Genomic DNA, 14,355 nt, shown 5'->3' with positions numbered 1-14,355 from the left:
GGGGATCAAACTCCAGTTTTACTCAGTGTATAAGACAATCTGGAAATAGTTTCATCAACTTGATCACTCTTAAAATCTTTCACAGATCTGTCCCATTTAAAAATCATTTTACAGCTTTCCAACACCGGTCCCAGGTTATGTTAGTCCCTGGCTCCGTTGACTGTTGGAGAAACACTCATCTCTAGAAACTGCCCCCTCCCCCACGATTTTCATGTTCTCAGAGAGCAGGCTTCATTTTTCTCACAGAGCTATCTCTCTTCTTCCTGTTTGGTTGGGTTATTAGTTCAAGGCCAGCCTGGTCTACAGAGCAAGATCCAGGACAGGCACCAAAACTACACAGAGAAACCCTGTCTCTTGACCACATGTGTTTCCCACAGGCCTGTTCATGTCTGTCTCTTTTCTCCTATCTTAATAAAAGCTTTTCTGCAGATTTGTTGTGTTTTGGGACGTTTCCTCGCAGGGTAAGAGCGCTGCCAAATAATTAATACATACCCCTATACAGAGATACATGCATGCACATACTTTAAAAAATAATAATTTCAAAAGGACTTGTTTAACATTTTTGGTTTCACTGTAACCTCAACATCTGGAATGGCTGAGGCAGAAGGATCGTGAGTTTGAAAGTCAGCCTGAGCTATATAGACTTTGTGGCCCCTCAAAGTGTTGAGAATAAGTGAGCACTGGATGCTTAGCCATAAGCGGACATCAAGCCCCCTCAGAGCCTCGGAACGTGGCGGAAGTGGGAGCAGAGAGAATGAAAGGGTGCTGGTGTGGAACTGGCTTTTGGGCATGGCAGGGCTGTTGAACTCTTGAACCCACCGCCGCTGTGCTTACCTGCAAAAGACCTGTAACAAGATCCGGCCCACCAGCATTCCATTGTGAAGGGGCCCCAAAATACCTTGACCACACAGCAGCCATGACAGGCTTAGGGGCCTAGACTCAGCTTCTGTGACAGGCTTACTGGTAGGCAATACCCAGATCCAGGAAAAGCCTTAAGCTGATACCACCCAGGGCTCTACCAGGGGTGAGGAAGTACCTGACATCCCACACATTCCAACCATTAGATCAGGTGGCCAGATGTCCGAAGCCACACTGAGTTTGGTCTTGAGTGTGACCATTAGCTAATTTTCAATACCTCTCAGAAAGGGATTGTAGGCAGTCTCCACAGCTGTCGTAGCTCCCTCAGTTGTTGAAACTCTCTTTGGAAAATTGATTCCTTATTTATTTATTTAATGTGTATGGGTGTCTTGCCTGCATGTATATCTGTATACTACATGTGTGCCTAGTGCCTGAGGAGGCCAGAAGAGGGTGTCGGATACCCTGAGACTGTAGTTGCAGACGTTTGTGAGCCATTTGTTAGGTGTACTGATGTCTCACTTCCCTCCTTCTCTCACTGAACCTGGAGAGAGGCTGATGATCAACAAGTGATATCCATCCTCCACCATCACACATTCCCCCGGTCACGGATGCGCCTGACCAGCTGGTTAAGTCCTTTTTTTTTTTTTTTTTCCAAGCTGAGAATCAAACCCAGGGCCATGAGCTTGCTAGGCAAGCACTCTACCACTGAACTAAATCCCCAACCCTGGTTAAGTCCTTTTAACATAACATTTTAGTAATCAGAAGTAGCCCTTTAGTGAGTAGAACAGAGAAGTCTATGTCCACCAATCTGGAAAAGCCTCCTTGAGTTTTCTAAGATTTCCTTCTCCTCCTCCTCCTCCTCTTCCTCCTCCTCTTCCTCCTCTTCCTCTTCTTCCTCTTCTTCTCTTCCTCTTCTTCCTCTCTCTTCCTCCTCTTCCTCCTTCTCTCTCTCTCTCTCTCTCTCTCTCTCTCTCTCTCTCTCTCTCTCATTGTTTGAGACAAGGCCACTCTATGTAACCTTGGTTGGCCCTCGACTCACCATGTTGACCGGGCTGACTTCAAACCCATAGGACTCTGCCTGCCAAATGCTGGGATTAAAGACTGCACTATCATGTCCAGCTTGCTTTCCTGTTTTATTATTGCAGGGTTTAGTCATTTTAGCAGTTTACTCTGGGTTTTAAAATACTTTCTATTGCATCAAAATTTAGACATAGCCAGCCATAAGTTCATATATATATATATATATATGTATACTTTTTGTTTTATTGTCCAGAGTATCTATTTTAGTCGATAAAAAAATAGACATATCAAATGGTCCCCCTATAAACTATAAAGTCAAGTTATCATCAGTTAAATTACCTAATTTTCTAAGTATTTATAAGTTGATGCACCATACTTATCAAATATGAATCCAGCGGGAGCATCAAATGATTCTTCCCAAATACTCCCTTCCTCTTGAATTGCTGTTTCTCATGTTCTCAGGGCTTCCATTTCTTCTATGCTACCTGACAGAGTGTGTTCTGGATTGATTTAGGTAGGAGTTTTGAAGGTTGCTTCTTGAGTTTTATCCCAAGGCTGGATCCCCTACTTGTCAGGTCTGTCCTGCATGAACCTAGTCTGGCATGCTTCAGTCACTGCTGGTCACACCTTACACTTGTCCTACCAGAGGAGCCAATAAAGTTGCTTCTGATCCAAGCATTGGGTCTGTTATTTCAGGACTTTCCCATGAGGCCAATGTACACCCTGGGGAGACTCCCTTCCCCCGGTACCTCCAACCTGTTGGGTTGGAGGGAATGAATGCCTTTTCAGGGTTTTTATGATCTGGTACTCGTGGACCATCAATGCAAAGAGGGGTGAGGTTGCAATGATAGGAGAAAAGGCCTGTGGTGGTACCTGAACCAATGGGGAAGGTCCAATGAATGGTCGTCTCTGGGTACCATGTTGAGTGCCAAAACTGTCAATGGATAGTAATGGCTCCGCTTTAAAGAAGACACTTTATGCTGAGTCACACAAGGGTGACTGTGGCCCAGAAATCGGAATTCAAGTTGCCCCGAATGGCATGTTCCATCTGGAGAGGACATACATGTTTCTTGTCACAGAACAAAAGGAGGTCATAATTTATTACATTCGCTAACCATTGCAGTGGTCTAGAGAACACCAGTGGGAGGGAGGATGGGGTCAAGGGTTGTAGCAAAGTAGGAAAGGCCTATCTGCGGATCCAGAGATACGCGCTCAGCTTTAGGCTTGGCAGACGCTGGACGTCTAACACAATGTTAACGACACATTCCAGGAAACTGCTCTCTTGGTTCTGTGACTGTTAGGTCAAGTGCAAAAGTTAAAGGGTCTATGATAATCAGCCAATGTAATTTTGGCTCCCGACCTGTAATGTCCCATCTCTCCACAATGGCCATGTTCTAACAAGCCAAGGTCAAGTTTTCTGCAGGTTCTTGAGTGTAGCTGTAGGTTCTTTCATTTAAAACAATTTAAAAAATCTATATCCGTTTATTTTGTGTCGGGGAGGCGTGTGCATGCCACAGTGTGAACGCAGAGGTAAGAGGGTAACTTGTGGGAGTGGGTTCCTTTCTTTTCCTAGGTGGGTCTCAGGAATCACACTCCCGGTCATCAGGCTAAGCAAGCATGGTTACCTTTAGAGCCAGCTTGCCTGCCCTTTAAATTTTCAATGGACTACTACTGTGGGTTTGGATGTGAGCAGGCATGCCTGCCACGCTGCCCATGTGGAGGCCAGAGGACACCTTTGTGGAGCTGATGCTCTCCTTCCACTTTTAGGTGTGTTCTCAGACATTGAACTCATCAGCCCGGCTTGTGCAGCAAGTGCTTTTTCCCACTGAGCATCTCACTGGAGCCAGGGACAGCTTCCTCAGGGAGCTTCAGTCTCCTGTGATGATGGTCCCAGTGAAATCGGTCTAAATTGACTATGCCAAAGTAAAGTGGCAGCTTCCAGAAAGGGGGAAGGGTAAGGAGTTAGAATACTAACATCCTTAGAAAGTAGGAGATAAGTTGGCTTTCTGTAGTGACTGGAACAAATGTTAAGACTTCATCTGTTGATTGAAGATATTTGCCCTTAGAAGAATTAAGAAAAGTGCTATCAGTATGGAGGATGTGAGCTGAGTAAGTGGGCTAAATTCCCGTCTTCCATAGTAAGTGAGTTAAAAGTCTGTGTCCTAAGTTAATTAGTAAGAAGTGCCAGTAAGGACGTCTGGTCACCACTGAAAGCCCAAACAAGAAGGGCTAGTTCAAAGCTGGTACCTTATGGGGCCGGAATGATGGCTCAACACTGGCTGCTCCTGCAGAGGATCTGGGTTCGGTTCTCAGCACTGACCTGGTGGCTCTCCATTTGGAACTCAGGTATCAGGAGATCTAACACCCTCTTCTGGTCTCCATGGATACTCAAACACACATGAATACGCATACAAGAAGACACACATACACATACATATATTTCAAAAAGAAGCAAGAGTTGGTGCTTTAGAAGAGTAGAGTCAGGAATGGCTTTCCATTACAAGTCAGCTCGTTGTTCACATTGATGCTTAGCCATATGTGTGCAATATGAGTAATAACGAACATGCCTATATCAAGTTACATGAGTATATAGTCTAACTATCCATGGGTACATGTTTAAAAGTCTGACAGAGGTGTGAGTTTGAGAAAACTGGTAGAGCAGAGAGTATCTCAGTTCATGTGAGAAGAAAACACACTGAGGGCTGGTGAGATGGCTCAGGAGGTGCAAACACTTTCCATGCAAGCCTGAAGACCTGAGTTTGACCTTGGAGACTATATAAAGATGGAAGGAGGGAACCTATTCCACAAAATTCTCCATATATGCATCACAACATGCATATTTACATACATCCCCACCCCCACCTCCCACATATACACATATACACCTACATATGCACACACCTACCTACACACCCACATACCCACAACACCCCTACACACAGACATTCACACTACACACACACACATACCTACATACACATATACACCAACATATACATATGCATATACCTAGACACCCACACATCCCTACACACAGACATTCACAATACACATACACACATATCTACACACACATAGACACATATATACCTACATACACATATTTACACATCTACACACACATATCTACATATACACCCTACAGTCACCTACACACAGAGACACATACCTAGACACATACCTACACACATACATATATAGACACATACATACATGCCTTAACAATCATCCCCACCTACACACAAACACACACACACTACAGTAGCCCCCACATCTACACATACATACATATTTACACACCTGTACACACAAAACAATAAATAAAAGAAAACACATTGAGTTCATGCACAGCACCAATTGACTTTAAGAGAGAGAAATAGATTAATGTTTACGGGATCTGCATGTCATTACCAGGGTGTGGAAATCTTTTTTTCAAGTTTTCTTTCAATCTGAAGATACAAATTAAAATGTTAGTTCTTCTTCCCTTCTGTGTTGCGCATTTTACCATCTTTGAAAAGCAGAAAAATCTGATGATGTAAAGGAAGACTCAGAGGGGAGAATGGACTGACTGTAGCAGAGGACCAGGCAATGGCTGAGTGAGTCCAGGAGAGAGGGGGCTGACAATCAGGCTTTGGTGAGAGATGCTTCTCTTTGCAGAGGGCAACAGTTAATCCAGAGTGTGGGAGTCTGTGGGAGACCAGCTCCAATCTGCTCCCACCTATTGAAGGGTTCTTGGATGGAGGAGAGAGGAATGAGATATTAGAAAGACAGAAGGAGACGATAGGACAGACAGATACAGGATAGCTTCAGGGGGGCCCTGGGTCAATACCAAAGCTTTATTCAAAAGGGCTTTTTATAATATGCCAAGGGGAGAGGCAAAAGACCTCCCTTTGCAAGATCAAAGCACACCATATAGCCACACAGCCAAGTGTAGACCCTTCCAAACACTTGGTAAACATGCCCCTGACAAAATCATCCCATTTTGCAGCCCTGCTGGGTAAAGCAAGCTCAGATTCTCTGACCCTGAGTAAGGTCTCACCAGGAAGCCTCTGTGGGCCACCACTAACTGGTGGAAATGCTGGAAGAAGTAACTGTTGAGTGCTCAGCCTTGAGGCAGACATTCAGTTCACCTTCCCCAAGACTCAGAGAACATTACGGAGAAGGGGGCAGAAAGAATGCAAGAGCTAAGGGATGGGGAGGAGTGTCGTGAGATGCTGTCTGCTGGATATGACATGGCTGGTGCATTCATGAACTAACAGCCACTGTGGTTGCCTGCCAAAGACGGGTCTCATCAGGGTTCCTATTGCTATGAAGAGACGCCATGATCATAGTGACTCTTATTAAGGAAAACATTTAATTGGAAATGGCTTACAGTTTCAGAGGTTTAGTCCATTATCATCATGGCTGGCAGTGTGCAGGCAGACATGATGCTGGAGAAGGAATTGAGAGTTCTACATCTTGATCTGAGGGAGCAGGAGACTGAGAGCCACTAGGCAGGCTTGAGATTCTGAGACCTCAAAGCCTCCTCCCAGGAACCCACTTCTTGCAACAAGGCCACACCTTCTCCAGCAAGACCACACCTCCTAATAGTGCCACTGCCTATGGGCCAAGCATTCAAACGTGTGAGTCTATGGGAGCTGTTCCTATTCAGACCACCACATAAGGGGTTCACAAACCTCACCCTTCCTGGTGGAGCCTTTTGGCGGTGACTGGCTGTGGGGGAGGGAGTTATTTTCTTCAGTGGACTAGCCTAAATTCCCATGTCCCAGCAAATAATCTTCCCCACCCAAGTTAAACATCAGGACAGGGCTGGAGAGATGACTCAGCAGTTAAGAGCACCAGCTGCCCCTGTAGAAGACCTGGGTTCAGCTCCCACACTCACATGGTGGCTCATAATCATTTGTAACTCCAGCTCCAGGGGACCTGACACCCCTTTCTGGCTTCCTCAGGCCCCAGATACACATGTAGTGCACAGTTGTGTAAGCAAAAACACTCATATTCATAAAGTAAGTCTTAAAACACACACACACACACACACACACACACACACACACACACACACCACCACCACCACCAACAACAACAACAACAAAAAACCCAACCAACTAACTTTGCAGGTCAGAAGAAAACAGACATGAAAACAGAGAAGAGGGCTTGCTGGAAAAATGAAGGGGTTCGGCAAGAGTGGATGAGAGCTGAGGAAGGAGGGTGAGGGTAAAAATGTATCATATATATGGATGAAATCATCTAAGACTAGTAAATAAAAGAAATCTTAAAACTTGCTTCTCTGCCTTTTGTCTAAAATCAAGGGAAAAATCAACTTACAGCCAATTTTAAATGTAGAGTTGGGGTTGGGGATTTAGCTCAGTGGTAGAGCACTTGCTTAGCAAGTGCAAGGCCTTGGGTTCGGTCCTCAGCTCTGAAAAAAAATGTAGAGTTACTACAAAATCATGTTCAATATAGTATTTAGACATGTAAGGACTGGAGAAACAGAGGTCCTGCTCTTTGAGTGACCTGTCTGTGTCTTGTCTGATAGAGCTTGTGACTGGCCTGGTGGCTGAGAAGTTCAGGCCTTGCCCAGAGGCACTGAGCAAGTGGGCAGGCAGAGGTGACTTGTCGCCGTCTGGAGCTCTTCCGAGGAGAAGACGCTGGCAGTTCCTGACAAAAGGCGGACTTGGCACTTCTGGGTCAGCCGATAATGTTTTTTATTGATCGTGTTCAGTGTGTTCCTTCAGGCTGCCCCTCGGCATCGGCTAATAATATAAGATAATCTGATAGCTATTAGTGTAAGTCCAATACTTTCTTTTTCACTTGTTTTGACTAGTAATTAATCTTGTTGAAAATGTGCATTACAGGGCTGAGGATGTAGTTTGGTAACGGTATGCCTCCCCAGCAATGGATCTGTAACACCACAAAACCAAACACATACACATCCTCATTTATTTGCAGACTGCTTAGCAAGTGAGAGGCACTGGAACCATTTGTGTGTGAGTGTGTGTGTGTGTGTGTGTGTGTGTGTGTGTGTGTGTGTGTATTAGACAGTCTCATGTAGCCCAGGGTATCTTCAAAATCACTATGTAATATCACAGATCACAGATGATCTTGAAAGTCTGACCCTCCTGCCTCTACCAACTGAGTGTTGGGATTACAGGTGTGTGCCACCACATCTAGTTTATACAGGGCTGGGGATCAAATTGAGGGCTCTGTGCATGCAAGGCAAGCATTCTACCAAATGAGCTACTTCCTCAATCCAAGCAACTATTAAATTATCATCATTCCCATTTTACAGCTGAGTCTGCTTAGAAAGGTGAGGGCTGGCATATATATATAAGTGATAGCACTTGCCTAGCATTTGCAAGTCACTGGGTTTGATACCCAGCCCCACAAAGCCCACGATATTTGTAAGGGAGCTGGAGAGATAGATCAGTCTTTAAAAATTCCTGCTTCCTACCAGAAGACAGTCACAGTGCCTAGCTGGAATGGCTTGATCTGAAGAAGCCCCATTTCCTCAGGGACTGGCTGTAGTGAGAGAACACTTGGTTCAACCAGCCAGTGCACAAGATCAGCCGACACAAGGTCTGGCAGGAGGAAGTACTTTGCATGCCCCTGCCCTGCGTCCTGCCCCACCAGGCCTGTACTGAGGTGCCCTACCTCAGTGAGATACCAACCCAAGGTCTGACCTGGCAGGGCCTTCAGCCTGAAAAACTCAGGGTGGCTGGAAGCTACAAGAAAGTGGCCCTCACGGTTGGCATTTCTGTAGACCCAAGGAGATAAAACAAATCCACCGAGTCACTACAGGCCAGTGCGCAGTGCTGAAGGAATACCGCTCCAAGCTCATACTTTTCCCCAGGAGGCCCTCTGCTCCAAGAATGGAGGCAGTTCTGCTGAAGAACTCAAAATGACCACCCAGCTAAGAGGACGACCTGTGATGCCCATCTGAAATGTCTTACAAAAAAGGAGAAAGCCAGATTCATCACAGAGGGAGAGTTGCACTATAAGGCCTTTGCCAGTTTTCGTGCCTAGCTCCCTGCATCCGGCCAAAAGGGTGAAGGAAGCTGGGAAGCTGCAGAACAAGATGTTGAAAAGAAACAGCACTGTTGGAGTAATAAACTTTCATTAAATTAAAAACAAAATAACAACAACCCTGAAGCGTGATCCTAATTAATCAATAAAAACCAGGAGTCAGATATTAGGGTGAAGCTGAAAGGTCAGAGAAGCAAAGGAGCAGCCACAGTCGCTTCCTACCTCTCCCAATCCTCAGACCAAAGAGGGGGAGCGCTGAGATCCTGTCTCCACCTGCCTTACATTCATGTCTTCACCTCCCAATTGTGCTGGGATCAAAGGTGTGAGCCTCCCAAGTGCTGGTATTAAAGGTGTGAGCCTCCCAAGTGCTGGTATTAAAGGTGTGAGCCTCCCACGTGCTTTGATTAAAGCACTTGGATTAGAGCCATCACTGCCTGACCTCTAGTGGTTAACTAGTGGCTAGCTCCACCCTCTGCTCCCATGCAAGCTTTGTCAAAACACAAATATCACACATATACTACCTAAAAAGAAAAAACTTACTTTTCTTGCAAAAGACAAGAGTTCAGTTCCTAGCATTTACAGCACACATAACACATTGCTAACAACTCCCTGTAACTCCATCTCCAGGGGGCTGATGCGCATGCGCGTGACACACACACACACACACACACACACACACACACAATAAAAACTACACTCTTTTAAAACTAGAAAACTACATAGTTTTTCAAAGGTCAAATCACTTGAGGTGTTCACTTTATCTTAAATTTTTACAAATACAGAGTAAGAGAATGTGTCTTAAATGCAAAGAGTAAGCTGTCCGTCTACACCTGTACAAATTCAGAATTCTGTTAAGTCTCAGAGTTTGTCCTATCATAACAGCAAATGTTGGACTCTGTTGTTAAGGTATTTTACTAAATTAACTGGGTAATAATAATAAGCTGTTCGTCATTTTGGAGACAGAGTTTGACTGTGTTACCTTGGCTGGGCTGAAACTGGTTATGTAGAGCAGGCGAGTCCAGAACTTCCAGAAATCCACCTACCTCTGCCTCCTGAGTGCTGGATTTAAAGGTGTGAACCATCCAAGCTGCCAAAAGCCATTTTTAAAAACTGGCTATATAAAGAACATGTGGTCCTTATATACAGAGGAACAGTATCTGCCTCTAGAAAATAATGAAATCTTACTACCTGGGACAGGTATGAAACTGGAGATCATTCTGTTAAGTGAAATAAGTCAGACACAGAAAGAAGGAAAGCCCTACATAGCCTCACTCATTGTGGAGTTTTGAATGAGAATGGTCCCTTAGAGGCTCATATCTTTGAATAGTTGGTCCCCAGTTAGTGGAACTGTTTGGGAAGAATTAGGAGGTGTGGCATTGGAGGAAGTGTGTCTCAAACAAAACAAAGCAAAACAAAAAAATGTGGGAGGGAATTCTGGGAGGGGAATGTAAAATATCTTATTACAGGGATAATTATTCCATCTGTCTGTTTAGAATGGCTTAAGCCAGTGGTTCTCAACCTTCTAATGCTGTGACCCTCTAATATAGTTCCTCATGTTGTGCTGACCCCCAACCATAAAATTATTCCATTGCTGCTTTATAACTGTAATCTTGCTGCTGTTATGAATCATAATGTGAATATCTGATATGCAACCCCCAAAGAGTTGCAACCCACAGATTGAGAACTGCTAGTTAAGGTGAGCCCGCTTCCCTGGGAGTGTTCTTTCGGCCAGGTGATTGACCTGCCCAGGTGCATTAACTTACTTTGGGTAGCTTGGAATGTGAGGACTCCATCCAGGCCAGAGAGTTCATCCTCTTGACCAGAAGGAGCTGGTGTCCTTTAATGGATCTTTACTATTGCACTGTCAGTTACAGCTGGGTAACAAGAAGAAGTTCCTTGGGGCTATAATATGACATGCAGCCCATAGACAATGATAATGCATTGCGTTCTAAAAGGCTACACGAAACAGTTCTGAGAATTCTCGCTATAGAGGAGTAATACATGGATGGATGTGGTGGTGCACACTTTTAATCCCAGCATTCCCAATGCAGAGACAAGCAGACCTCTGTGAGTTGTAGGCCAGCTTGATCTGCACAGTGAGTTCCAGGATAGCCAGGGCTACATAGTGAGAAATAATACATGTCTAAGGAGAAAAAGTAGGAAATATTTGAAGACAGCTGGTTTGCATGCTTTAAACATTATGCAATGTGTACATGTATTGAAACATTTTACTTTTTTGATATGCACAAATTTTGTTTTTATATATTGGAGGATAAATTTATTTAAAATTTAATAACAAGACCAGGCATAGTGGTGCAGGTCTTTAATCCCAGCACTTGGTGTTGTAAAATGGCACTTGAGAGGCCTTGGCAGGTTTGGACTAAGGTGTTCCTGGGTGAGGCCTGCCATGAAGATGCACTGGAAAGTCACTCACTCTATGCAGATGTGACATCCATGTGGAAAGTTTTATTATAAAGGGAGAGGGGAGAGGAGAGAGAGATACACAGAAAGAGAGAGAGAGAGAGAGAGAGAGAGAGAGAGAGAGAGAGAGAGAGGGAAAGAGAGAAAGAGGGAGTAGTATTACCTCTGGAGAGATAGGGGAGAGAGAGAGGGTGAAGGGGGAGGAGTCTTTTCTTAAAGTGATTGTAGGATAACGTCAGGATGCTGGGTGGGCCAGGGTATTATCTGCTTATTGGGCAGGATTCCAAGAAGTGCATCTGAATGCTGACCTTTGGGAGGCAGAGGCAGGTGGTTCTCTGTGAGTTTGAGGCCAGTCTGGTCTACACAGTGAGTTCAGGACAGCCAGAACTACATAGTGAGACCCTGTCTCCAAAAACAAACAAACAAACAAACAAACAAACAAAAAACAAAAAAACAAAAAAACCAACCAGCCAAAAGAACAATATTTAAATGCAAAGTGGCTGCCTTATGAAATATTTACAAAAATAAAAATAAAATAGAAAAACATGACAGAAAGTTTTGCTGTAGTATGGAAAATGTAGAATGGTGAAATAAAATGTAGATGATTAATGGAAGGTAATAAAGTAAAGGAGAAGAAAATGTTTGGATATAAGAAAACATTAAAAAGAAACACAGCAAGCTAGGCATGGTGGACTGTGGCACACACCTGTAACTGCAGTGCTCATCAGGAGTTCAAGGCCAGCCTGGGCAATGTAGGAAGAACCTGTCTCAAACAAATCAAGAAAGAACCAACCAACAACCATCCAGCAAAAATCCTCAAACGAGGCTGGCAAATGGCTGAGTACTCCAGGAAAGGCACTTGCTGCCTGACGACCTTAGTTCAATATCCTGAACCAATGTAAGATGGAAGGAAAGAGCTGACCCCACAAAGCTGTTCTAGACCTTCACACATGCACTGTGGAACATGTGTCCCTCTCCCTCAGGTCACACGTGAACACACATTAAAAAATTAAATAACTTTAAAGAAACGAATAGAAAAAAAATTGGATGTACAAGAAAATGACTATAAAAAGTGAAATTATGGGAGATTTAAATCATTTTAAGATAATTGTTATTTTTCCAATACCAACTTCTTATCGGGACCAGGGAAATGGCTCAGCCAGTATGGGTGCCCTCCACTGAACCTGTTGAAGAATTCAGTCCCTGGAGTCCACACAGAGAAGGAGAGAACCAATACTCATATATTCTCTCTCTCTCTCTCTCTCTCTCTCTCTCTCTCTCTCTCTCTCTCTCTCATCCTCACTCTCTCATTATTAAAATATGATAAGCTTGTTTATCAATCACAAATAAAACCCCTACTTAATAGATAGCAGAGTAAATGTCCTATCTGTAGGGATTGAAGCAGTACAGGTTTGCTTTCCTTTTAAATCAGATGTGGAAAGGATAAAGGGATTTAAAAGTGAAGAATATTTACACTTAAAACATGGAAAATTTATACACTGTTTGCTAAATGTCTTGGCAATAACCCGAGTGTTATTTTATCTTAAAGGTGCATGCCAGCCTGTCCCGATGGGAAGAGAGAAAATGTCAGGGTAGACCCTCTGTAGGGAAGCTAGAATATTTCCTGGGTCCTTTGTGACTATTAACAAGTGATTTTGAGGGTTCAAAGAAGGACTATATCTTTTCTTTAGGATCAGAAGACCTTGGGGGACAAATCTGAATATTTGCTCTATTTACATGCTTCTAAGGTCTGTGGCAGCTCAGTAAGGACTCTTGGCTCAGCATTGTATAGTCCCAGGAGAAAAACAGTGGATAAACATAACATTTGCTCATTTCCCTTAAGCAGGTATAATACTAATATTTATGGAAGCTTGCAAAGAGCCACTTGATGGAGGAGCCTGAATCGGTTCAAATGTGTGTTGCTGGGATACAGTGTCTGGAGGCAAATAGCCGAATTGATTTCCAGGATATGGTGACGCTGAGTAAGTGTGTGGACAGGTGCAGGCACACAGACAGCAGTTAGCCTTTTGTTTTCTAAAAGTCTTAGATGAAAGACTTTCTGCTGTTCTGTAGTAAAGCTGAGAGAAGACAGAGGAATGAGGAGAATAAGAGATGGGTCTTGGCTATGGGAATCTTAACAGTTCCTGCTTATCAGAGCCTGTTTGTATATGCTACTTCTTACTTTACAAATACGTTTTATTTCCTTCCAGCGAGAACATTGCAGTGCAGAGAGATGAAACATTTCTCCAAGGCCACAGAGTAAACGAATCCCAGTCGGCAGGGCTTCAGTCTGAGTTCTTTGCCTCAGTTTTGGGCTCCTTACCACAGTGGCCAAATGGTCATATTTTTGTGGTCAGAGGAAAAAACCATTTTTTTGGTAGTACTGGAGATTGAACACAGTGCTTCACCACTGTCAAGCAACTAAGCTACATCCTCAGCCAGAAGAACATATTTTCAAATACAACTTTCAAATACAATAAAATATGAGAAAGAAGTTGATCATGGCTTTGGATTCCAGGTTTTTTGTTTGTTTGTTTATTTGGTTCTTTTCTGAGGGGAATCAGATGTATGTTTGCCAGGGAAAATGTTTTCTGGAGTTTATCTGATACATTTTATGGGAAATATTTATGGTTTTAGTTAGGTTTCAAGTGTGCAGACAGCGTCCTTCGATTACGTGTTCTTGACACAGTGTAAAGGGAGGAAGTGTGGAGACTCTTAAGATGGGAATAGCCACATGCCACTTAGTAGTAATGTGACCTTGAGACATCCTCTCAGGCTGACTGAACTTCATCTTTGTGTAAGGATTATGACATCTAGATTGCAGATGTGGCTGAGAGATCTGGATTTCCACAATCTTGGGATAAGAGCCACACTGTTTCTGAATCAAGTTTAGCCTGACCCCAATCCCATTTGTCAAATCTGTGTGTGTGTGTGTGTGTGTGTGTGTGTGTGTGTGTGTGTGTGTGTGTGTGTGTGTGTGTGTGTGTGTGTGTTTTACCAGAATGGGGAGTTAGGGGCCTGCTTTGGGGTAAA

The 14,355-nt window shown here is 43.8% G+C and overlaps 1 pseudogene; it reads left to right on the top strand.

The window, feature by feature from the left end:
* Positions 1-5,835: 5,835 nt before the first annotated feature.
* On the top strand, positions 5,836-9,003 carry LOC118590693 (annotated as a pseudogene).
* The last annotated feature ends 5,352 nt before the right edge of the window (positions 9,004-14,355 follow it).

This window comes from Onychomys torridus, chromosome 9, assembly GCF_903995425.1.
Source record: "Onychomys torridus chromosome 9, mOncTor1.1, whole genome shotgun sequence".
Lineage (NCBI taxonomy): Eukaryota > Metazoa > Chordata > Mammalia > Rodentia > Cricetidae > Onychomys > Onychomys torridus.
The sequence above is the reverse complement of the archived record's forward strand: the minus strand, read 5'-3'. Positions and strand labels throughout refer to the sequence as shown.